Below are 27,680 nucleotides of genomic sequence, written 5' to 3' on the forward strand. Positions count from 1 at the left end.
TAGCAACGAAGACATAATATGTATCATTAAAACTTTTCATGTGCTATTGCTAGATTCTACATCAGAGGGTAACTGTACATAGACAACTAACAGTCCCTGCACACGATCAAAGCAGACAGATGATATTTGGTTCTTGTCTACCAAACTTTCTAAGCAACCTACTCTCTTTTGCATTAATGAAAAGCACAATCAAAGCTTCCACTCGCTGCAGAAAGGCTTTGAAGAGACAGACTGTACATTTTGTTTGCCTCTAAGCTTCCACATTTTCCCTGAGCTGGACTGTTACAACACTAAGTTAAATATTATGCCTTTAACCTTAGGAGGCCACATCTTGCCCTCCTGTTGTAAGGCTTGCAGGACAGAACTAAGCAAGTAAAGCTCACCAACATCAAGTCCTGGGAGAACAGACAAGCAAAGGAACATGATACCAAGCTGGGAATGGCTCTGTGAATACCTATTCCATGATTACCTTCACCCAGAAGACAGTTACTCAGCAGCAAGCATCTGTCTTTTGGAGTGAGGGAAGGGGAGTGTCTCAATATAAGCACAATAACTGTACATTAAGGAACTCAAAGTAATTCATAATTTCTAAAAATTTCTAAAATAAAAAAAGCCAAAATTCTTACCCACTGATACCACAAGAGCTTTGCTTGACTACTCAGGATATGGCCACTATGAAAATTTTGGGGAAAAAATTGTTACGAGGGAGAAATCGTTAGTCATCTTTATCACATATGTATTTCAATTTCAAAGCTTCTGTGATCCAAACACCATGCTTTAGTATCAAGCATTTAAAATGGTCTATTTTCTTCCAATTAAAAATCATTAAAAATCTCAATCAGGATTGAGAACTTTATCTGAACAAAACATACCCACACACATTTACTACAAAGGAGCAAAATATAACTTGTTTGTTCTATCAGAACAATGACAATTTCTTCAAGGAAAAAGGAGTTTGTAACTTTTTTTTTTTTTGCTTTGGCACATAAAAAAAGCATTAGAAAACTTTTCAAAAGACAGTTTTTCCAACATCCAAAAGTTAAATTTGCATCTCAGTATCCTTCCTTCCCTTGAAGCTCATGTTTGCAGTTTTGCCTTAGAAATTGTGGTTTGGTACCCATTATGAAACTTTCTCCAGTTTACTTGTATCTCTATCAATTCAGTTAAACTGAACACTGGCTTTACATTAGTCCTATTGTAGTTATTAGTGTTGATATAAAGAAAAACTTGATAAGCTATGTTATTTTTACCTTTTTTTTTTTTTTCCCCATACAGCAATGCAGATATTTGCTTTTACTTGTCAATTGATAACGTTGTTTTCATTCAAAGATTCATCAGTCTGGATATGGCTGGATACAGTTGCTAAATACTAAGATTTCTTTCAAATGTTTCTACCAAAACCAGTAACACTAAATTTGATGTTCTCTGCAGGGGAATGAGCAAGGGAAGAAAAAGAGCCTAGACCTCTTCCATTCTGTACATCACCTTCACTAAGAGCCACATGCTTTCAACAGATTGAGAGGCATGAGAATATGTATAAAGTGGACCTTTCATGGAGACTCACTTTAGCCTAAGGCCATTTGTCTCCCTAAGTTTTCTGTTTGGTTGGTTGGTTTGTTTTTTTGTTTAAGTCAAGTTCCTGCCCTAAGATCAGGAACTTAATTTAGGGTCTCCGAATTGCACTCTGGAGGAACCTCTCTCTTCTCAGATGACTACAGGGGAAGCCCAGGGAGACAAACTTCATTAGGCTAAAATTAATCTTTTTTTATCTAATCCCCTTTCCTGAAGTGACTTCACATTACCTTCCGAATAAATTGCTTGGGACAGGGGAAGGAATAGTGGGCTAAAGAGAGATAGCTTCTGTCCTATTAATTCTTAATTTTATTGGCTAAGAAATTAAATTCTTCAGAACTAAAATCTTAATTCTCTTTATTAGTCTTCTCTTCTATCCAAATCCCAGGCTGCAGTCATTAGGAAACCACCTTCTTGATAGTTTTGTGTCACAAATTGAGAAAATAAGAAAGCTAGCACTACAGTTACTGTAGTTATAACACTTAACGTATGTTCCACTAATCTTTTTTCACATCCTTCCTTGATTATTTCTTTATAATATGTAACAACTGACTAAAAACAAGTAACACTTGCCAAGCTAGCTTAACAAACAAGCTATTTAATGTCTATATCTATGCAAAAGAAAATAATGTAAATCTAAGGATAAATTAATACTAATGATACTATCTGATCTGTGTAAATAAGATGATGTCAAATTGTGCTGAACATGTTTCTAAGGCGTGTAAAGATTTTTTCCGACACAAACTTTTTTGTTGTTGCTAATGTTTCTTAGTTAGAACAATGTTTATTTTAATTTCCATGGCACTTAATAGCAACCCACAAATTCATTTTCTAAGCGTTCCCTCCAAATGTTTTGGTTTTAACCCTCTTGGAGGAAAAAAAAAAAGTATATTTTTACAGAACAAAAAGGATAAATGTACTAACTGAACATGCCATTTTTGTGTTTTTGTTAAAGGCAATATTTACATTTAAAGCCACAGACAGCTATGATTTTTTTCCAAAATTCTCATTACCCAGTTAACGCAGAAATTATTTTCTGAAGAAACAACAGAATCTAGAAGATAAACAAAAACGGCGACTATAATACTTCCTGTAACAATTCATTCGCCAACCTGAGTGAATGGTACCACACTTTTCTATCACACACGTGAAAGAAAAAACACTTCAATTCTAAACGCATGTGAAGCTTGATTTTGAACTAAGTGGAAGCAAAAAGCAAATTTAAATCACATGACTTGTTTTAATTACAACCAATATCTTAACTGCAGAGCTTTGTGAATATTCAATGACACAGTAGCCAATTACACAATATTAGTGCTTTTGGTATTAAAAATTACATCTTCTTCTTTAATTTTTGCAGCAGAGTGCAGTAATGGAATTTTATTTAGTTTACTCATCAGGTTCATACTGTGTCTTCCTTTGTATTTTTGCAACTATATCAAGCCAAAAATCAGGCATTACTAAGTCACATTACTTTTCTAGTCAATTTACTCTACAAAGGCACGGAGAAGTTACTTGCTCAATTGACTTTCACAAAGCTAAACAGTTGTAACCCTTACTATGATGGGTTAGTATTCCTTAGGGAGGTCTGTATATTGAAACCATGCTGAAAATGCTTTACATTATCAATCTTCATAACTGAACAAAACATTGAAATGTCACCAATTTAAATCACTATTTCGTAGTGCAAACGCACCAGAAAATACTAGAACTGTATGTTTAAGAAAGCGAGGGATGCAACAGTTCAGTTCTGAACTATTCAAGAAATCTGGCTCTTCACTGTAATTTTCACTGTATAACAGCACATCTTCCACTATATCTTGCAAATATTTTGGGAAAGCTGAGCTTTTTGGAGTTTTGTTTGTTTGCTTGCTTTTCAAAAGACCTATTTAAGAACTTCCGAAGATTCAAACAACTAACAACATAACTCTTCAGCTTTTTCAAACAAACACTTGATAATATAGCTAAGATTTATCACTGTGAAGAAGAAATTATCATTCCCCAATGCACCCAAGTGAAACCAGCCATTGTATCTTACTTCTTCACCTGAATTGTCTAAATCTCACTTCTGTCACATACCCAAACAATACTGCACTTTCAGTTTGCAACAATGCACAGTTACATACTGAGTTTTATGACGTAACTTCCATCCCTGAACATCCCTCTGGATGGAGCATTGAACTCCATGGGAATGACTTTTGATAGTCATGGACAAAAATATAGCTTTTTGATATTACTTAGGCAATTCAACAATGATTTTTATCTTCTAGTTCATTAACTTCAGTTTCTGATCTGGACTGCAGAGGATTAACATTTTCAGAGACAGTAAGCTATCACTGTTGGCCTCAACAGAAGTGTATGAACACAGAAACTGGTGTTATAGAAACATTTTCTTAGTGTTCCATATCTTCTCATCTATGATTTTTATACTATTTTTTATGAAAATTTTAATTAAAATTGGTTTATGAAAAAGCACTTTAAAAACTAGCAAATGATCAACATACATGTTAATCAACCAAAAAAATGACTTAAAATATTTTTAAAAATTGTCAGAATAACAAGTAGCTGACCTGTGTTACTCTTACATGCACAAGACGCCTATTAACTTCACTGGATGAGGCCTGCAAAGAAGAAATTAGCCCAACTGTTTCAAATAACAGAAGTAAAATTTAAAATGCAACAAGAAAGCTAGATACTAGCTTTCAGAGGAATTTAAGGTCTTTAACTGTCATGGTCAGCATAGTGCCCTGTAGCACAGGTGAAGAAAGGATAGTGAAAATTCAGCAGGCTGATGGTTGGAATGTTGTATCCAGGAGCTTCCTGTTGTAAACATATTTCATGTTATCTAGACAGAAAGGGTGTTTTTTGTTTCTTTAGGCAAAACAAGCAACTGCTCCCAAACAGATGATCAAGCAAAGAAAGAAAACAGGATGTTACCACAGGTTAATTTCTTTCAAATAATCACAGAATAACTGATCAGTGACTAACAGAAATAAATTATTTAGCCACTTTTCTTACGAACAAATGAGATCTTATTCTGCCATTTTTTACTGGTTAACTTCAACAAAAAGGGCCTCTAGAAATTTCTAAAGTGAGCTGAAGGAAGCCAGAGGGAGTTCTTTAACAGGATCACCACCTCTCTTTGGTTTTGTGAGCATCTGTTTAGTGTTGCTGGATTTCGCAATAGTATTTAAAACTCATGAAATCAAGAAGTACACACAATCTGATCCATAAAACCAATATTTGCATACTTTGAGTAATCTTCAGAGAAAGAGTCCAGTATTTTGCTGTACATTTTCAAGAAAAACCTAAATCTATGACAGGTGATTAAAAGGGTACTGAAAGGAGCAGATGCAAGGGAGCAGTGTCCATGATGTGGAACTCTTGGAGTTTTGTCAGCCTTAGAGCTCGCATACTGACCTCATATATGCCTAAACAAAGGGACATCATTAGCGGAGAAACCACTTCAGACACAAGGAAATTTTCAGGCAACATATTCCTGAGTCTCAGCTGCATTCTCCAAATGACCAGAAAGCAGATGATGGCCACTGTCTCTGGATATTACTTTATTCTCCCTGGCTGAGCTTCAAGGCATCTGTCGCATAAGCAAAGTCTAACTGGAATGGCTGCCTCTACCCGGACAGCTGATGTTTATTCGCCATGGGAAGAACCTGTCTGCTAACAGCATTCCCATGAGCCTGACTGACATGCCTGAAGAGCAGACTGAGTATAGTCTATAGCCTGTTCCCAAGGACTGCAAAAACCTCAGATCTTTTCCCTTTAGGCACTGCAGCCTTGATGGAAAATAGATGAGGGTCTGGTTTTAAAAATCTAACAGTGCTCTACACTGCTTTGGAAAGAAGACAAACATATGGACTGCCACCAACTATTAGAACTTAGTGTGAAATCACAGAAGAGTTATCAGCATGTAACTTTCATGATCTGTTTCACACATATTTGCAAAAGTTTTCCAAAATAAAGTTAAGATACCAGTGCACAAACAGACAGTTTGCAACTTATGTCTCTCTACATCAAGAAACAAGTTGTTTCTAAGCAGATGAGCCAACAAACCCTGTTCTTCAGGTATTTTCTTTTAATGATTTTGTATCTTATCTCCCTCATAACAAGCTCCCTTGTCTCCTAGTCTCCTGCCAGTCTGTAGGGACAAGAGACAGCATTTGCTGTGCCTGGTTTTAAGCTTCACACATGCCAGGTTGCCAGCTGGCAGATCCAACAGAATCAATGATAATTTCAGCTCACAGTGGAGCCTTTCCCCCTTAGCAGCACTAAGCTGGGTCTCTCCTCTCACCACACCACTGCTTTTCACTTGTAGGAACACAATACTTCTGAGATCCTCTCTTGCCAAATTCAACAAGTTGGACAAGTTCAAAGGCTACCGGGAGGGAATGAAGGGAGGGCAGGGAAGAAGGGGGAAGGATAGTTGGCTGACAACCAAAGTAACAGCATAATTTTTATTCCAAGGAAAACAAGACCAAAAATAGATTTTGGCAAGAATAAATGCATAGCTAACACTTAAAGGCACCTAGCAGACAATATATAATGAGAAATGTGTCCCTAACCATTACCCATATAAATTTTTCCTTGGAAAAGAAGCTTCTGCAGTCATGTTGTCTGTTCAACTCTCACTCTTCCCCCCCTGCACTTCAATAGCTTTAGAAGCTGGTGACCAGTTTCAACCAAAGCTGACCCACAGAATGGCAGCTATCAGGCAGTTTGCATTCCTATGGCAGATGCCATTTCATCCGAAACAGAGACTATGTAGAATAGCTTTAAAATATAAACTGATGTAACAATTGTGGTGAGGATACTGTAAGTATAGTACACAGTTCTAAGGAAAATCATGTTTCTCTATGTCAAGTAGTTGGCAATTTCATGAAACATAAAAGCTAGAGTTTGTAAGTATTACACATTTCCTTCTCCTGTGGTCTTTTCCCCCTCCCCAATTAGGTTATCCATGTAACTCTGTAAAAGTTACAATATTGTAAAAGAAGCATATATGTGCTAATTTTACAGGCACACTATTTGTAACCACAGAAACATCTCCTAAGCTTGACGTAAAAGATAATCGTTGGAATTCTAAGAAAAAAATTAATAAACAAGTATCAATTAGTATTTATGGATCTAACATTTGTACTCCTCTATGAGATCTGGTAAAAAAACGAACAACCAGAACCACAATCAGTCCTGTTGACATTTTTAAGAATAAACCCATTTGGAAGGTGATTGTCTAGCACCCCACGCAGAACAGTTTAGAAGGAAATTAAACAGAGAATCCACAGAGAGGTTGAGAAAGACACATGCTGCCATGTGCATGCAAGTTTGCGCAGCTATAAGGCTACAAAACATCAAATTTATCAAACTGGTTAAAATTTGGTTAAAATCAAAATTTACTTAAAACCAAAATTGAAATACTAAAATGAGATCCCAAAGACACTCAAAATTCATTACAGAAAAGTACTGTAATGAGGTTGCAAATACAAGCTATTCTATAGTAGAAATGAGAGGGGTACTACTATCTATGTAACATTGCAACTGTTATTTTAAGAAAAACTATAAGCCGTGTACATGGTAGTAGTTTATTCAGACTTTTTACAAAAAGAAAGTAGCCCAAATGTACTTAGAAGTATTAGAGGATTTAGGTGTGCCCTCAAACTACAGAGTACCATCATGCCTCTAAGAATCACTTCCTCTACATGTTTACCAGCATAATGACCCTTGAAGAAGAGCAGTAATCACTAACAACTGAAACAAAAATTAAAAATATGTATTTCTACCACTGATACATTCTTGATATCAGACCTCTCAATTGGACTTCAAAGCATGTGTTATGGAAAACGCTTGAAATAATTATGTGACTGTTACCATATTTGAATTGAACGGCACACTTACACAGTTCAAGTCAATCTCATTTGAACCTTGAGGATTCTTCAGAAATTTGGAATAAAGAGAACAGAACAGTTGTATTGCTTTCAGACAAAATTCCAATTTTTCCAAGTCTTGTTTTCCCTAACTTGTTCCTCAGTAGAAGAGAGAACAAGGCATAGAAATGCCTGAAGTAACAATTCAATTCCATAACTGAACTTATAGTTGCCAAAATAACATGCCTTACTTTACTTGCTATGTTTTATGAGGGAAGTTGAATTTCCTGCTCTCTTCAAGAGGCAACTGAATGTTCAAGGCTTTGAGCCCCAGAGAAATGCTAAGGATTCCATTAGCTACTATTTAGTTTCTTTCCTTTTTGATAGCAGGGTTCCCATAGCTGCCTCAGGAGCAAGGGTGTTTCAGACTGACTATTGTAATGTTACAGAGAGGAAATCTACACAGGCCAATGAACTCTGTGTGCTGATTTTCACACTTGCTATCATGGGACTGGAGGAATTCAGAGAAAGGTCAATGTCTTCAGCAACTTCTCTTGCAGAGAAACGGGAGGTTGCTCAAAGTATTGAACTGTCACGCAAGTAATGAAGAAGCAACCGATTTAAGTAGGGATGTAACTCCCTTTTGACACAGCCACTTTGGGATTTATACAGGCCACATTTTGCTCATAGATGCACAGGGCACCTGAAACTACATGGCAACTCCACCCTCTAACATACTGAGCAGCTTTGTCATATTCTCAGTCCCACAATCTCCCTGTCCCAGAAAAGGCTGGTAATGCACTATGGCAATTCGTACATCATTTTTGATATTTTTATTGCTATAGCAACTGAGTGTAGGCATTTAAACATAGCAACAGACTTTTTATAGCACTTTCTTGGATGTCAAAACAGCATGTTGTTTTATTTTCTAAGCAGATGCTCAGAAGATAAGTACACAATATGATTGTACAGTACTCACCTTCAAAAAGAAGAAAAAAACCTCCCAACTTCACAACCTCTGAATCATATAAGAGACAGATAAGTGTAAGGCATATTGTTAGTTTAAAGGATTTTGTTCTGAGAAAGCATATCATTACTACCTAAGAACAAGATCAGGTGAAAAACTTTGTTGATTTGTGCCCATTTTGTAAAAAGATGTGCAAGAAATGTACAAGGTTATGCTCTGAAGGGAAAAACCTTCCATCAACTCTGATCTTTACGCAACAGAAAAAGGGAAACTGCTTCATATTAAGAGGAGCCAGATTCTCAGGAGGGATGAAAATTCACTGAGACAGACCCTTAGTTCACGCGCATGGGCAAAGCTCCGCACATTCCAAACACAGCAACAGTGATTTACAAGAAGCGAGAGTTCGACCTGCTATGTGGTTTAAGGAGATACAATTCATCATTTTCATAATAAGAAGGGCTACTTTTCTCCAGTATAGTATTCTTCTGTGGGTCCTTTAAGGTCTGTATCATTTCTGCAAGTGAAAAGTGAAAAACACCACTTGGTGTTTAATGTAATTTCTGAACACATTCCTAGACATGGAAATACCAAGCAGCAACAGGACAGATTTCCTGGGGGATCTTTAGGTATCATTCACCTTTTTGTTATGGTTATATGTCAGCTTTGTATAGAGTGGGATGGTTGACGTTTGCCATTTTACCAACAAAAAACATTTAAAATTTGTTAAACAGGAAATGTCAAAGACTTTAAAAAAAAAAATCAATCCAACAGGAAATGTCAAGAGCTTCTTATAAGGGTACGAGGTTGTTAATATTCCAGTGAGTCTATTCCATTAGCACACAACATAGGAGTTTTAGAAAGAACATTTTAATGCTGTGTTTTATGCAGGAGAGGTTTCAGACAGGTCCCAAAAGCTCAACATGCAGATAAAAATTGAGTTTTACATGCTGAGGTTTTAGACTATATCCCACAAATTCTTTCTCTCTGTCCCTCACAAATATTTTAACTTAATTCAGTGAGTAAACACAGAGCAATTTTCAAATATCCCAATCCTGCTTTAAGTGTCTAAGATACTTGGCAATTCTGATACATCTGCTTGGTTTTCTACAGTCTGTTCCACTGACTACAGCACTTACTAAAAACAGCTTTTACAGCAATGCCGATAATCATACCTATCAAAGAATAGGAATGCTAAGTTTATTAACTGCAACAGCCATCAGGGAAGTCAAGATGATAGGCACAACTATACTTGCATAGGGAACTAAGCACAATATTTAGATTTGCTTCCAAGATTTTTCAAGTCTGAGATGATGTGCAGAACATCAACTTGACTTAGCACCTCCTCCTGGGGCAAACTCCACCCTCCATTGTGACTAGGCCCCTAATTATATCATGCTATTTTCAGGATCCCAGAGGTCAGTCACAATCATGCACTATTTAAAAAGAAAAATAGGGGAAATTCGGTGGCTGAAATTGTGAAGCATGTGTGCATTTTTATACATTGTTAAATTATATCCCTTCCTCTCCACAAGCTCTCCTTCAACTTATGGTTAGACACTTTATTTTTAATTTTTCTGTTCAGCAGCTAGAGCACAGTTCAGCACAACGTTGGAAATTTAACAGGAAATGTTAATTGACTTATCACACTTTATTATATTCTACTACCTGCACACAATCACCCCCCCTTCTAAGAAGGCCTTTCCAGAGACTTATCAGAGAAACTGGGGGAACATGTATAAATGAAATAGTGGATCTTTCTTTTCCAAAATTTCAGAAGCAGATCTCATTCTACAGATTCTACCATTTGTTAGTGCATCCCTCTAAGTCCAAAATAAGATAACTGAAGAGAGATCCACTGCTCCTACTCAAATTCTCCTAGATTTCAGACTCTTATTTCCTTCTAACTAACATAGCCTTTACCTTTGTGGTATTCACTAAGAGCCTGATCTGGCACCACTGAAGCCAATGGAAACTTTGCTGATGATTTCAAAAGCTAAGGCTCAGAGCCAAATTCCCCATGTATCACTTCAGCATCACAAAACATTCTGCAGAATTATATAAACAGCAATAATTTTACTCTGAAGGCAAGCCCCTAGCCCAAAGCAATTGCTGTACTTGACACAGCAGCCCAGAATTTCTACCATGTATCCATTTCCAGGATGCAAAACCTTACAACTGGTAAGAAAAAAAGTGGCAACTCCTACACAAAATGCTTCCCTACCCCCACTGTTTGTTATATCAACTTTTCAACTCCTTTGCTCTTTGGAGAAATTGCAATGACTAGCCCAGCTGACCCCATTTTATAGCCATAAGATAGCGGCTCTGTTTGGACAATCACCAAGGTAAGTGTATCTGCACGTAAATTAGGGGACAGCACAGTGATTCTAAAGTATAACTTGTATCATGACAAAACACAACAGAATATGCTTTAGCATTAGTTCAGGAAAGAAACTTTCAGGTTTACATACACCCTTGACAAACATCACTGTCAAGTCTGCATGTTTCCCTCCCTGCCCATCTCATCCTCCCTGCTCCAAGCAATCCGTGTTAGCACAAAAAAAAAATCATATTCTACAGGCCTTACTTGTCCAAACCCACGGCTGATCATATCTACAGTATTACAGGTCCCTGATGACTTGTGATACCTAACGACTTTGGGCTTTGTGTATTTTAAGGGCAGGTAAAAGTTCTAACAGATGGTAAGGTTTTCTTGATTTCAGCTACTAGTTGCGGGAGGTGGATGGGTGGTCGCTGTTGTTGGTTTTGTTGTTGTTTAGATCTTTCAGATAGTTAATACATTTGGTAATACCCAAGTAAAATTGAATTTCTCAAATAATTTTTCAGATTGTGAAATTAATGATAGACACATTGAAATGTAAAGTAAAGAAAAATAAATAAGAAACCTATTACATCTACCTACTGGAGAGGATGAGGGATGCTTGTTAAAGCCCAAGTTCTCCAACAAAACCTGAGGCTACAAGTCCACTTGCTCTAGGTACCAAATCCCTCTCTTTTCAGAATTCTTAGGACCTACTATCCAGGGAGGGAAAGCGAGTTATTATTTCAAAGTGTTACCATAACAGTCACAGTCTTAGTTCTCCATAACATACCACTACATGTGTACATAAGGAATAATTCATGTCTTGAGTCACTAGTTTATAAGCTCACAAAGATCCATCACCCACTTAGATTTCCTTTCTGTCAGTGATACTGAGATCCAAAACATCTCTTTGACCCACTTTTCAAAGGAAGTACAAGCGGAGAACACATCACAAGGAAATTCTTCTGCTTAGTTTACAGGAAGGCTTACAAGTTAGGACAGAAAAGAGATCTTCCTCTGCCCACAAATCCTCCAGATCTTTAAATAGCCCACAAACCTTGAAACAGCTAGGATTTTCTTTTCCCCTTCCACTCACAAGCCATTTGATGCTTCTTTTTCCTGAACTTACACACCTCTCTAAGAACAGCAGATAGATGAGGCAAGAGAACTCCATCACATGTAAGGAACATACACATATGACCCTTGAAATGAGAAGCTTTCACATCTGTCTCTTTCCGGTACCAACTCCCTACACCTGTCATACTCTTTGTCTTATGCCATACTCATGTCTTATCCAGCTTTTCAAAAAGTGATTTGACACCATACTATCACTAAAAGCTGTCAGAAAGCAGACTGAGCCAAAAGAGGATGAAAGAAGGTGGTGCTGAAGATTGGAACTATGAATCTGGCTGCTAGATAATTCTTAACTTCCACTGCTTTTGTCCCAGATAAATAGGACTATAGTTATTAAAACTGACTCAAATATATAAAAAGAGAGGAGGTAGGGAGGTGTACAGGTTTCATGTCCACAGACAGTTTAGAGCTTAATCCAGAGAGATGTAAAGCAGATGGATTTATATAAGTTAAATACATTGATAATCCTAGGTAATTTATCATAGCACTGATGTTAACACACAATTTTCACTATGTAGAAATGAACAACTTGTATTTTTTGTATTAAATAACACTTATTGTCATCGTAACATCTTTTCTGAAGATAAATTTACACATAGGCACTATATTATATATTCTAAGTTACAAAATAAAAAAGAATTGCATGGAATAAGAACAATAGTTGCTGAAATGCTACAAGATATCATTTATTAGAAATATATACTTCGTTCAGACGTGGAGGAGTTAGACTCAATTAGTTATTCCAGTCCATAGATGTAGTTAAAAATAACTTATTAAAACTTAAATGCCTTCTAAATACTGTCTAAAGTTGAACATCCTTGCACAAGCTCAAGGGATACACAAAATGTCACAAGTAAAGTAACACCAGCAAATCAGAACAAGGGCCTTTGGAGGCTAGAAAATACAAGAATCTTAAAAGAGTAAGGACTCTCTAGTATTCAGCATTTGATATATTGGACTGTTTCTTAACTCCCACTGTTAGTTCTAATAAACTTTCTGTGTGTTGTATCATTAGATTATTAAGCTTCAAGTTTGGTATAATTGTTGATTTGGGATACAATTGCTGATTTAAAACACGAAAGTCGGCTAGGAGATTAACCTAAAAGTACTAAGCTGTTCACTAGTGATAGTCCAGAGAAAAATTGAAGGAAAATTAGTTACAAGTTTTGCAACCAGATTTGAAATGTTTTAACAAGTAAGATTTATTTATCACATTCTCTTGAAGCTGGATGAATTGAACTTTCATTAAAGCACACACAACACCTACTATACCAAATATAAACGCAGTAACTGTTGGCACTTGCAGGAGCACTACCTGTGCTCAGAACTCTGAATTCACCTAATCTTTGCATAGCATAAACAAAAAGCTACTGTCTAATCACTCCACAAAGATGGAAATTCACTGCCAATTGCACAGAATTTTTCGCCAGATGAAACCACACTATATATGACTTGAAAAATCAACTCACTGACAAGTTGTTACTAATGTGAGTTACTAACAGAAACCTGCGTCTTCAATTTCAGCTAACATTTCCTTGTACCGACCTCATTCTTTCATGCTGTTTACATACTACTGTCTGAAAAAAAGAGCTTAACATACACATTAATAAGACAAAAGAAGTGTTTTAATTTGCCAAGAAAATAAAATATACTTCAGTGCAGAGTACCTACCAAATAACACAGATAAAACTGAAGACTGAAATACCAGGAAATGTAAATATTGTGATTTTTCATACTAAAGCAAACATGCTTTAACATTTGAAGGTAGGGTCGATTTTTTTGTACAGCATTCCAATTAGACACAGCTTCATGGTATTAATTTACATCTAATAGGATTAAAACCAAACACATACTGTATAAAGAAATGGATCTGGAAATGACTTCTAGAGAGATAGGTACCAGACATAAGTATGTAATCCATCAAAATTAACAACTCCGGCACTGTTAAAAGCAAGCATGTGGGAAGGATAGTCATATACTTTAAAAAAATGAAAAAAGAAATCTGTTAAATATCTGTTTCCCTATAACATGTATTGCTGCTAAGACTCTCTAATGGTTAGCACAATACCGATAACAGTATCTGTGAATTAGGTTGCCTTGAATTACTGACTACGTACCTTTATTAATCAAGTCTCAGTATAATTAACACAGCTTTTTCTCTTTCATTCTTGTATACCCCCAAACAGTATGTAAGAAGAACTAGGTTTCATTAACTACACCCACTTTTTAAGCAGCTAAAATCTGAAGAGGTAGAATTTGGAGGGGGGGGGGTGAGGGGGTGGAAAGAACCAACTACTCGGTATCACAACAAGAAGTTACTGTACCTTTAAGGAGGAAATATGGTTCCATTCTGTTTCACGGCTGAAAAAGCTTATTCTCAGTTATAGAGATTACTTACCTAAAACTTCAGTTATTCCTCTTTTTCCCCTCAGGCCAGCCTCTCTTTCACTCTTGGGAGCTTTTACCATTTAAGGTCAATGTTACATCTGGCTCTAGTAACTAAAGCTGAAGCAATTTTTAACTCGGAGATCCAACAGGCTGTCTAACATTAGAATGAGAGTTTAAATTTAAAGTAACTCTTCAGAAAGCCTCTTTCTTGCCTCAGCGAATTACAGAATAAAAGGCTTTCCTATTCTGGCATAAGTACTCCGAGTACAACATGATGCAGACATCCCATTAGCATTCCTCAAGTTCACTGCATATAAGGCTCTACATACTCATTTTTGATTAAAATGGGCAAGTAGGAAGAACAGATTAAATAGTTTACATCATGTTATGTTAACCCTTAGAATTTTTTACTGAAACAGATGCTACTATTTTTCATAACACACCCCCCCCCGCCCTTCTCTGGTCAGAAGGAGTCTAAATTAGAGAGCCAATACAAGGCATGTGAACTTTTAAAGAACGTTGGCTTCAGTCCAGTCATGGGCCCTGCTCTCCACTTGCAGAGTATGAATAATTCCCACTGAAGTCCAGAGAAGTTGCCTGTATCCCATGAGAGAATGTAGCTACAATTGGGGGTTGTCAAATGTATGAAGATGCATATGTATCTTTAGCAAAACATTTACCACACTATATTCAGGTACCTGCAGCAGAATCACATGCACTCCAGCCCTTTAGCCAATTCAGATTATTTATTTATAAGTATTACTATTACATCCACAGACCCTAACTAAGAGTTCTGCTTATGGCAGGTGCTGTCAAGTTATTACAAATAAGCAAGACAAACCCTGTCCAAAAAACCTTTCACAATTCAAGTAGAGATAAGAGAGCTGAGGGTGGAAATGTCAAAAGATTGCACCAGAACATATGTAAAATTATTAGCTAGTAAGTTTGGAGAGGACATATTAGGGCTGCTTTAAGAGAATGGAGCAAACAATGATGCTAAATTGACTTCCTTTTGATAATGGCTAATAAGAGCAGCAAGACAGAAACAGATCAGACAAAGTAAAGTAAGGATCTGATGGAAAGCACACTCCATAGGGGAGTGATGCATGGAAACATGAGGATGCTTGTAGGAGAAGTGGGCAAAGATGGGCTGACTGAAACATAGCACAGTCCCTATAATGTAAGGAAGTAAGAGGCTGGGCACCTCACTTGTGACATATCAGGCTTGAGCTTGCATTAGGAAGTCTATTATTCTACCCTTCAGACATTCTTTGTCCCCAAAATCAACAAAGTAAAAAAAGTTCTGAAAAACTTCTGTAACATTGGCATTTAAGCTTGATCCCAAGACAATGGGAGGAGCTAGGTGTGTCAAAAACCATTTCAGGTTATGTCCTTTGTCCACTTACAGTCCTTTGCACCATTACTGTCTCTCTGACAAGACATTTCAACGTATCTCCTTTCATCTTCTTTAATTACTGTTTTACTACCCACAAACACAAGTTCTGAAATATTCTCTTGTGGCTCAACATGGTTACAGTCTTTCATCTAGTTATCTGCAACTACAGAAATCTTACTAGCATCTGTAATTCATGATTTTTGAGTTTTATTTTCTCAGAAATTCTAGGCCACAACTGTCAAATGTTTCATTTGACTGCAACAGAAGTTGTGTTTCTCTTAAATCTGCATGCATCCCTTAGATCTGCATGCGTCCCTTTCACAGCAACAACTGCTTTGAACCCAGTTTGGGCAAGAACAAGTTGTTGACTGCCTTTTAGCACTACCATCCTGCAGGAAATAAAACCTTTCCATTAAGTTGCCTATTCATTGGTCTAGCATCCTATAACCACTATTGGCCAAATTTAGCCAAAATTTGTTAAAGTAATAGAGGTCTCAAAATATTTTCAAGTTCCTAGAAACTTCATTAAGTCAATAGCTTGTAAAGGACATTTAAGCTACTGCCCCTGCTATGAGAAAACCTATAGCAACAGAAGTTTGGTTCCATTTTGTTTGTCCCATCCACATGCACCACACAAACATGACCCCTGCTGTTTAGGTAGTATTTAGGGGATGCCGAAGGACCCTGGAGGTACTCACAAGAGGAAGAAAGCAATGCTTCCATCAGCCTTCAGCTTCTGAAACTGCCTATATATTTTTGTATCCTATAGCATGCCCAATGTTTTGGCAGGTGCTTTGCCCAGAGATTTAAGATGAATGATCTCGGGCCAAATGCAGGTGAAACTTGCTAGCTAAAATCTAAGTTTTTGAATGAGGCAATCTTAGCATCTAAAAATTAACAAGATTGTTAAAACTGTATAAAGAAGGCATAGTAACACATACCATATAAGAAACATTTTTCATAGGGTTTTTTTGTTTGCTTGTTTTGGCTTTGTTTGGTGATTCCAGCTTCTTTTAAAACATTCTACTACAGATGGCTGGCCACATATACTAGCAGCAAACTCTCTCCCCCTTCTCACATAACCCAACATACTCATGTTGTTGGTATTAGAGTAGTGTATTCCACAGCAATAGCAGAAAATTATTCTTTTATAAATATTCTGAAGTATTTTGGAGTAGCTAGATGTAGTTCTCAGGAGGAATACATACGGCTTGGCAGTGGGATGTATGTGCCCCCACCAATTAACTCCCTATTTTTTTGATTTTCACAGCTCTGACTTACAGAAGTAGCGCAGTACATATTAATGCTAAGTTTCATGAGTTGGGCTCCCTAAGTTTAAAGATTTTTATTTGTGCCTTTGAAGAGATGAACACAAGCACTAAATCCTGATCATACTGAAATAATTAAGAGTTCTGCCTTTAGGGATGAAGTATAGATTTCATGAAGTATATGAAGATTTCATACAGGAACTCCATCTTTGGGGCACAACCATTTCAAGTACAAACTTTGAACAATAGCAGATGAGTGATCTTGCTAGACTTTGCTTTTTCTGTCTAGTTTTGGCTTTAATTGGGCAGTCTGAGAGTGAAGAACTAACTCAAAAGGCTTATTTGGGTAGAAAGAGTTATATGTGTTTTCATTTGAGCTTTTGATGGGCTCAGGATAAATTCTCCATCATACATATAAAGTAATGCCTAGAAAAGAATTATATAAAAGATTCCCATACTATTTTGAAGAATTTATCCTTCAGGATTTAAAAGACATTGTATTAAAAATGTTGTTTATTATCCTTTCTGCACATACATAATTGCCATCCATGTGATAAAAAAAGCAGCATGTTGTAGCTGACAAAATGTAAGTGGCAAGACATGATTATATGTTCTATTCTTTATTCAGTGACTGAAGTATAAAAATTTTTAATCAGGCTAAAAATTTGCAGCAGAAGTGATAATATTTGCACTTAAAACTGGAATTCTATGATATGATTTTTCATATTTCATTTTAAAAACATTCTAAAAGTATTTTTATCAGTTAAAACTTTTGTCCTACCACATGCAGAATGCATTTCTGTCAATCTCAGGTCCACCTCACAAATGCCAATGAGCACTGACAATTTTGTTTACTGAGTTAATTGGATTAGCCATCCTCATTTTATTTCTCCTCAACTGTATGAAAAACACTAGTTAACTAGTTCAAGTTATGCCCAAGATTTCCTGTGTGCCTTCGTTTTCTTGCACAGAATATTTTTTCTGATTTCAATATTTAATCTTGCATTAATTTGTGCTTTCTGTGGGTTTTCTTGCTTGTATGTTGCTACCACTATAGTGTACATAAAAGTGAAGTCATCTTATCTCACATGCTGCCATCCATTATGCATCACTATGTATGCAACTCTAACACTGTGTGGCAATCTTATCTGTCAGCTTCATCCAGACAGGAGAAAAAAAACAAAACAAGAACAGGTCTGATTAGCAAATACATGACAAAAAATATACAAGGCAAAACATGCAATAAACTTTCCACATCTGGGACTCACTCACTCAGCTGAATACTAAATCCTAGTTGGAATCTAGAATACTTCAGCTAAAATGTATGCTGGTTCAACAGGATGGTGTTAGTATTCACTCAGTCAGCTGAGCAGCTATGCTAGATTATTTATCAAAATGTAACAAAACTTTATGGTACTTTAAATAATGTTTATGCAGCAACTTTTCTAGATGAGCCTTCTGAAAGGCCGGAGTTTTGCTTCCAACTTTCTACAGCAAAAGAGAAGCACTTCATATGAATCGGGAAGGTTAAAAAAATATGCAATTGCAGAATAAAATAAAAGTCTGCAGAACAAGATAAGGAGACATATGCTAGAGCCCAGTCATTTTAAGGAAAACATTTATATTGACAACAACGTAAATAAAGTTTGCTTTGAGGTCATACACATGATCCTGTAAACTAGTTCATGTTACGTGGAAAGATTTGAGACCTTAGAGAGAAATACTCAAAATGCTTGCAAAAAACCCGACTAATTAAGCCATAACGAGTCTCTTTATTTATAAAGCTAACATTTCTCTCAGTCTCAAAATAGCCAGCTAATAATCTCTATATGAGAAACAGACAGAGTCCAAGAAACAAAATGTCAATCTGTTTACCAGCATTCATTGCCAGACAATCAATAAAATGTTCCAAACTGACAAACACAGTTTAAATGGCCAAGTCTTTCTGGACAAGTGTTACACAAAGCATTTACAGAAACCATTATATTTTTATTTCCCATATTCATGCCTTGTCTTTTTTTTTCCTCCTCCCTTTAAGAAAGGGGTTTGAAAAGTGAAGTTCCAATAAAAGCACCATATTAAGAAGTTTGTGATAGTTTACAGGGAAAGCAAAATAGTATCGGAAATTTAAACCTTTGTGGGCAAGAAATTTATTCCATTTCCATGCCCTTAAAATCTAGCCTGCCAAGAAGCTAAATATATTGAATACTTTTTAGCACAGACATAGTCTTCCAAGGTCATCGACACATTTCACTTAGCCTATTGAACTGTTTTCTGAGGTTCAGCTTTAGTTTCTGCTAATAGTAATTAAAACCTTAGCATGTGTACAAGCAATGTGTTTAATACATTGTTAAATGATTGTCCTGTGTTGTATGGAAAAATCTTCTCGGAAGATGATCTAAGTGAAAAAAAACTGCACTCATACCCTTTCATATTTTGAAAAAAATTTTTTTCAAGCAAAGAAAATGTTCCAGAAGACTTGACACAATCATGGCCACTGGATGAGTAATTATCCATAGAGAACATCTCCCACAGAGCTCATTTTCTGTTTTGATTTGGGGGATGGGGGGTGTGTATGAGGGTTTGAAAAAGGATCTACAATAGCAGGATTACAGAAAAAGAGGAAGGATGAAGTTTTAGAATCACTTTTCTGGAGATCTTTTTAGAAACCTGAAGAAGTTAATACTCACTATGACTAACCTCCATCTTACCTTGTCTGTGAGAAATTAGACAGAATTGAAGAATTGGGAGAAAAAAATTCTGAAGTATGACAGGCTTCTCCTTGCACGTGGATATATGTACATATAATAGCATACTACATTTCTACTAAACACATGCTAAGAGTTTGGCAGTTTCAGAATACATCATTAATTGATTGTGCATATTCAGTATCACCATATGTACACAGCTAAATGTTTGTCTGCCTCAAAGAAGCACTGCAAGGAGAAAGCTGGGATTAATAGAATCATTTGTTCTACTTTTTCCTAGCTTCACATAGAAGTAGCTGTTGGGCATAGGACTGGTACCTCATTCTTTGCCAATGTTTAAAAGGATGCATTTCCAGTGAAAATTTTTGTCAGATCACCCTTAATGCACACCGCATTTCTGTCATGCCTCCAGAACTGCCCAAATCACAGTTTTATGACTTGCTGCAAAGATATACCGGTATCATGAGACTCCAAAATACTTTTTTTCTGCCTGCTCCTTATCACACTCCTCTTTTCATCCTTCCCTCTGACCTCAGATCTAAAACTTAATAACCCCTCTACATTTCTTCCCATACTTCAGTCTGATCATAATTTCCCGGTGGGTGTTTCTTAATGGACAATCAGGTGACCTATTTTTCTGTATGTTCTCTTCCTAGGATTCTCTTCAAGGTGAATGTCCTAGTTTCAAAAGACACAAGTCTTTTTGTTCAAAACCACCAGCAAAATCAGACAGATTTTGTTTTAGTTATGAGCAAGATTTTCTATTTTTCATATACATATTCATCATATGCAGAAGTATAAAAAAATAAATGTTTATTCATTTAAAAGAAATGTTAAGCCTCTATCAGCAGTCTTGTATAAAGAAAATCAACACCAAAAAATCTGATATGCAGATACCCTAACCTATATTTAAATATCTATATATAAACAAACAAAAATCAATGCCACTTTATGATACACTGAACTTTCACAAGAGACTGACATGCTTTTACTAGGAAATTCATATTCAGAATTGGATCATGTCATACTGCAATAAGTCAATGAAACATTCAGTGTTGGGTTTTAATCACCAGAGCAAGTGAATCTGCTTTTTGAGATAGTGTTTGCTTTATTTAAAACATACCATCTCCATCCAGAACTGCTTCAGATCTTTCCTTCACCTTCTATCCCGTAACAGAAAAAAACCCAAATCCAAGACAAAACCAAAACAACTCCAGTATTATTTAGAGATACCTACCTGAAGAAAGAGAACATAAATATAATATGGAACATGTGAGAATCCAGAAACTTTGACAAGGTATGATGATCCTGGAACTGAGAGAGTTTAACTAAATGTTAAGCCTATTAATTAGCCTTGCTTCCAGCCATTTTATATTCTGATGCTGACATTGTAGTAAAGTTTAGTAAGAAAAAAAAAGTGCCAGCATGATATGTAACTGTGCCAACAAGTACACCCATGTAGATAAATTAATGACGGGTGTTGCATCTGGGAGTGTCACAGTACCACGCTTTGAAGTGGATGTTGTAGGATAAGGTAGCAATATTAATAGGTGCACAGTACTCCTGCAGATCCCAGGCTGGTAGTGAGCTCATATCACCTCTTTCTCCCTCCAGTAAGGTTGGAACAGACTGGAAACAGCTTTTCTGTTTTTTTAGAGATCAAATAGGGCAGGTTGAAAGCGACTCCACTTTTTACCTCCTATCTCACAGATGTTCATCAGAACATACAGGCTTTTACCAGAAGGACAAGAACAGCTGGCAGCAGCTTGGCATCGAAAGCCCCTTTCTTCTACCCTGAATGGGATTCAAAAACAAGCATGTGCTCAAATCCCCTGAAGAGTGCACTATACTCTAAGGAATGTAAACACAGTGTGGACAAAAACATGCCCCAATCCTCCACACAGTGATGGAGATGATGGCAGTGTGGGCTTTGGCAGATTAATGTGTTCCCTAGAACAAGCTGCATAGCTTTTACCAGGGGAAGAAAGAAAACTATTCAGTACTGCTTCATCATTCTCTCATGACAGTCAGCATTAGTTATATTTGCAGAGGATTCTTTCAGTTAGGAAAAATGACTACCAGCGTTCCTTTTCCCTGGAAATGCTTCCACTGTTTCTTGAGCTAATCACATGGCTTCACAGCATTTTGGGTGCTACCTCTATTTTCCAGAAAAGCTATGTACTTGTCCTAGATGCCTGCATCATTCTCAAAAGCAGCTTGTCAATTGAAGCTTATAACTCCCCTTCCTCCCTGACTGTGCGCTGCAAAGCATTTCTGGTTTCCCTTCCCTCTGAAGTCCGGCTACTGTACAACACAATTCAATTACATGTTCTTTGTGGGAAGAACTGGAGAATAAAAGGCAGCTGCAGGCAGAGAAATAAACCAAGAAGGGTATCAGTTGTAAAGTAGCCAATTCCACAGCCAAAGTGCTGAGCTGCATGACATTATGAGACGCACAAATTACGTAGCTATAGAATTACAGCATTACAGGTAGCCTGAGATTTAAATACAATTCACCCTTCCCTGAGCTGTTGTTCCAGGCTTTGCAAATGTACTTATAACTTCACTTGACAGATTCCCCGCCCCCCCCCCCCCCTCCCCCAACTGTACATTAAGATGACATTTGTCTTTTGAAACAATACAGAGTTGGAAAAATAGTTATTTCCTCGAGGAGAACACTCTACTTGACAATTTTCATCCCTCTTCATGCGTTGAAACCCATATTTCTTTTGAACAGTTTTATTAATACTAGAAAATATTTTAACTGTGTGGGATGAAGAAACTTATTTCAAGACACCAAGAAAAATATTTTTTCTTGGTTGATTCCTCAATATAAATACAACAAAATAACCCTCATCCTTGTCCTCATCCTCGGAACCCGCATGCTGGTCTTCCATACCAGAATCAGTTATGCCAGATACTAGTTATGCCACAAACTAGAAGTTTCTGCATTGCAGTACTTTTAAAAATTGCTTTAACAGTATGACGACACTGTCTTGGTATAACGATCCTTTTTTTCTTAATGTAATAAAAATATTCAAGCAATACAATCTACATTTATGCAGCTACAGACTGCAATTTGCATATGATTATTTATATGGACAACTACATCTTTAAAATATATGTAACACACTTTTTACCCTCAGTTACAAGCATGAAATACCACATACCAAAGGCATTTACCTAAAAATATGTTCCTCCATAACCACCACTTTAAAGAATTAAGTATAGTAGCCCATAAAGAAAGTATGGTATATCCTTTAATATTTTCAGATGAGTTTGTGGGGAGAGGTAGTAAATCATGAATTAGGAAAAGGAAAATAAAGAAAGCCTCCAAATCCTTTGTTTAACTGATTCACAAACACGAATCCTGATTTGCTACTGAGAAAAAAGCCAGGGAAAATATCTATGGCATAGAGATAAATATAACCTGCTAATTTTTTTGTTAAAAATAGCCACTAAGTTAACGATCCCTTCTTTTGAAATCTTAGTCCTCTTGGAAAACCATGCAGTTGCAGTTTTGACAGGAAGCAATTATCATTTTAAAAGAATATGATACAATTAAATCAAAGTATTATCAGGTACAAAAGTTTCTTTCCCCCCAACAAAACAGAGCTTGGGTGAAGAAAAGCATGCTAAATACCATGTTTTACCAATCTAAATTTTAGACTATAGGGACAGCTGCTTTTAATAGACCTGAACTCCTGATTTCTGTAAGGCAGTTTGGTCCAGAGGCCAACAACAAAAAGCATGCTGAACAAGCACATTCAAATACTGGGCTTCAAAGTCCTTTGTCCTTTAACTCAGAAGTCTCTTTTCACACATGGTTTGTTATAATGACGGAGTTCACATCCAACTGAACTAGAACTCTGAAAACCTTCAGTAAAAAGCAAACAATTGAGAAGGAACAGCATGAATTAGGAGCAATTCAGTTGATAGGACAGTGAGGTGCAGACAAGCTATTTCAGCTACAGAGGAGAACATGCACTTTTATTTGATATCAGGCAATTATACATATAAGAACTTAAGATGTAAAATCTCATCTTATCAAATTGTCATCTTAAAAAATTAAGAAATGAAACTTTAAATGAGCATGTACAAAACCCACAGAATTTTACAAGCCACAGAAATCAGAAAATATATACAGCTAAGTCTGCATAACTCCATCTTTTTCCTTTGGTAAAGATACATCAGATAGAGCTAGATATAGCTATATAAATAGAGTCTAAAACTATACTAGACTTCTGAAGAAGCTTCAGTAGAATTTGATCAGCTTGAATTTCATAGGGATTCATTCAAATCTGGAACAAAATAAGGATCTTTTGTGTTCTGAAATGAAAACCAAAATACCCAGTTACACCTCTATTGTACAGGTAACAGAAGGAAACAGGGCGGGGCTGGAATTCAGCCCCTATCTGGGCTCTGCTGTTCTGCAGTTAGATATTGTCATCCTAAATTCAGAAGGGAAGAGAGAAGCTATCGCAACAACAACCACCACCCGAAACAAAAAACTCTAAATATACCTAGCAGCTTTTCCCCTTGTCAAAACAATAAAACTTAAGTACAGCTACTGAACAACAGCATCTTATCTGTACATTCTGGAGACAATTCCTCTCAAATCCAAATCCTAACCAATAATCTATACTAATTATAATCCATTCTATCACTAGATGACCAGACTATCCCTCCCATACTTTTTATTTTAAACTATATATACAAAGTCTGCTGCTTCTTCCAAGGAGAAAGCAGCTCACCATCAAACAGAAGAGCCAACAAACAGATGTTTACACAAGTGGTTTGGTGATTAAACTGTTAAACCACCTGATATCATGAGGGGCCAACAAAAAGTGTGCGAAAGTCACCTTAGTGATTTTAATTTTACATTTAAAATTCTATTAAGATTCCTCTGATTTGTGTCAATAAGTCTTCTTACCAACAGGAATCCTACTGGAGTGATGTGTAATTGTTCTTGCATCACAGATTTGAAAAAAGATAATAAATTAATGACAAGTGAAAAGGCTGCTTGGAAAGTGCTTTTAAGCTTTTTGCCTACATTTTTTACTACAGACCACATATACGCATGCAAATTAAGTGGAAGTCAACAGAACATATGTAATGATTTGGGGAACTGTTATATGTACCAATGAGGAATAATAAATCATACAGAATTACCACTATGAAAACTGCTATATCCACAGAACAAGTTTATTTCTGCGAGTAGAGTATATATTCGCCAAGCTAGGAATAATGGAAATGGCTGAAATTTCTCCACTGATCTGAATGAAAAAGTATAATGTTAAGGATATTGGCTAGAGTTAGAAAGAGCTACTACTTTTATCGTCAGGGATGGAGTTGGGGAGTCACCTTTCCTTAAACACGAAAAAAAAAAAAAAGTCGTCGTCTCTTGGGAAGAAGTCATGCACTAAGTCCACAGAAACAAAGAAGAGATTAGCATAATCTTCAAATCTTCACAAAGCTGGGAAAAGGAAAGAATAAGGAACAGGCAAGGTAAGTAGCAAAACCCTAGTCAGGATAAAGTGTACCAAGTTGGGCAAACTTCATGGTTAAGAAGACAATGACAACAGAGATCCTGGACATCTTTCATCCCTCAGACTGTTTTAGACAGATGAGAGAAGACAAAGGCAAAGGAACATTTTTGTTGTTGTTGAAATTGGGTATTTTTCATGCCATTAAGTAAACCTTCATGTTATTTTAGGACTCCGTCAAAACTATTGTTTCTTGTATTGCTTCTATCATTTTTGGAACAGTTGAACTACAGCCGTTAGACAACACAGCTATGGAGTAACGTGAGGAATCTGTTTGAGGACAAATAACTAACAAGACAGAAAACCAAACATTCAAGATGTTTCCAAAACAGCTGGGCTTTAGACTCCTACTACTGTGAAGCAACAGCAGAGAAAAAACACTGAAGCCAAAGGAGGAAAGCATGTCAGTGCATACCAATATCCTTGGAAGCTTACTGCATGCAAGCCTTATGGGCTCAGTACAGAAGTCTAGCAAAAACTTGAACAAGAAGAGTATGACCACATTTGCAGCACAATTTGAGAGCAGATCACGTGTTTAAAGTCTTATAAACACACTAAGTCATGAGGCACCTCAAAGTATCTATTGTTTGCTAAAACATACATTCAATTGCAGTTTATTTCTCAGGTTTTCCAAGAATGAAAAAAATATGTTTCAGCATGATTAAAGCCAAACTACCCTTGCCCCTTACCCCTTACCCTTATTCACTTATCAGAAGAGTGCCACGTAAACAGAAGAAAATTTCATAAACCAGAAGTGCTATTTGCAAAGTTCCAGGATTTCCTCTAATACTTCCTTTCAAAAGGATTTCCTCAAATTATTTCCTTCCTAAGAGTGACTTGCCATATTACTATCCACTTTTTAAACACTTCAGTCAGAAGACTGAAGATGCCTTTGGACAAAATATAATTCTTCTATATCAGGTCTGGTTACCAAAGACCACTTCATGTCCCTTTTTAGTATGGTAATATTGCCTTACCTTTTGTGTACATCTTAATTTGCTTGTACATTTTGGTAACACATGCTATAAGTAAATTCTGTTATATAATGGGTGATTGGGTCTCCACTCACCTGCAGAAGAATAAATTGTAAGAATTTACTCTAATTTTCACGTTCTGTCCCTCTACTTAGCTAGATCAATCTATAATCCACTAGATATGCTGTGTTCTTAAGAGGAAGTATTCTAATATTTTGTCGTTCTTATAAATTAAGAACGATGTGGTACAACAGCTACTTTTTAAAAAAAGATTTTTTGCTAAATAGCTTCTTAAAAGTGGGTGCATAAAATCTTCTTCAGCAAAACTTAATCAGAACCACTCAGGAAACTGGTAGTGGTCACCCATGCTGTCTCTAGGGCAGAAGCTTGCTACAATGATAGTTGCCATTTCTTCCCTGCCCATACACTAAAGTATTTTTATGAAAAACCTCATCCCAACTTGCTGCTACTGGGAATGGCAAAACATACCCTTCAGCACATGGATGTCCCAGTGTTGTGGTAGAGAGGCCAACACGAGACAGGAAAAAAATACCCATTTACAAAGTGCATTAGAGACAGAAACGTGGAATATACATATGTACACAAATACACAGGAAAAATTAACTTGCATGTAGAGTACTGCAGATGTAGGGAAAAAAAGGAAGATAAGAAAGCACAAGATCGGAAAACCTGAAATATATAGAGATCATAGCCGTCAAGAGAATTCTGGAGAATGCAAAGGTTGTGTGTGTTTGCAGCAGAATGGTAATCCCTCCATACAGCCAATAATAAAATTTGCATATATTTTTGCATTTACATGTGATTTTTGTCCTTGAGATTATTTTCAATAAGGTTGGATAGTTCCATCCTGAAGTCCAAAAGTAATGTGTGGGTGTTTTTTTTTTTTGTTTGACTGGTTTGGTTTTGGGGTGAGGTTTTGTGTTGTTTTTGTAGGGTTTCTTTGAACTTTCACAGTTTTGAAGCTAATTCCCCTCCTCTTCCCTCTTCCTTTAATTGCTTTTTAAACTAATAAATTTAATTTTCTCTGCTACATTTAGTAACCTTTTTATTAACTCAGAAAAATTCCACCTCTGCCTTCTTCCCCAGACCTTAGTTCCCACAGCACTTTTCACAAAAGATTTTCTGCCAGCTGAGTCTTTGTGCTGACCCATACACCGATGGGAAGGGACTACCATAGATCACAAGGTGAATCCTTGTGACATGCTGTAAAACTGAAGATAAACTGTAGATGCCTATTATAAATTACTTTTTCCTGATGCTCTATAATAATCAAGCACATTTTCTGATCATTAGCATTACCTTAGAGGGCTTCATTTTGCTATTGTTTGCCACCCTGTTCTCTTTCAAAGGTGGATTAACACAGCAGTTGCAAGCCTGGATGAAAAATTCAGTTTGTCTTAATGTATCTTAAAACCTACTACCTTGCTTCTTGACACTATTTCTGGTCCAGATTGCAAGATTCCTCTTTGCTCTCCATGCAACTTCAGACTTGGACCAGTACTTCTTG

At 36.5% G+C, this 27,680-nt stretch overlaps 1 protein-coding gene across 4 annotated transcripts in view; it reads right to left on the reverse strand.

The window, feature by feature from the left end:
• IRAG1 (inositol 1,4,5-triphosphate receptor associated 1) overlaps positions 1-27,680 on the reverse strand; it is a 116,807-nt gene that overhangs the window by 61,573 nt on the left and 27,554 nt on the right. The window contains exon 1 of one of the 4 annotated variants that reach the window (XM_074842044.1): positions 14,197-14,244. The exons of the other annotated variants lie outside the window; for them this stretch is intronic. The gene's annotated coding sequence lies outside the window, so the exon portion shown is untranslated. Of the gene's footprint in view, positions 1-14,196; positions 14,245-27,680 lie in introns of those variants that run through there. 4 annotated transcript variants of the gene reach the window in all.

Source organism: Strix aluco, chromosome 16 (genome assembly GCF_031877795.1).
Source record: "Strix aluco isolate bStrAlu1 chromosome 16, bStrAlu1.hap1, whole genome shotgun sequence".
Lineage (NCBI taxonomy): Eukaryota > Metazoa > Chordata > Aves > Strigiformes > Strigidae > Strix > Strix aluco.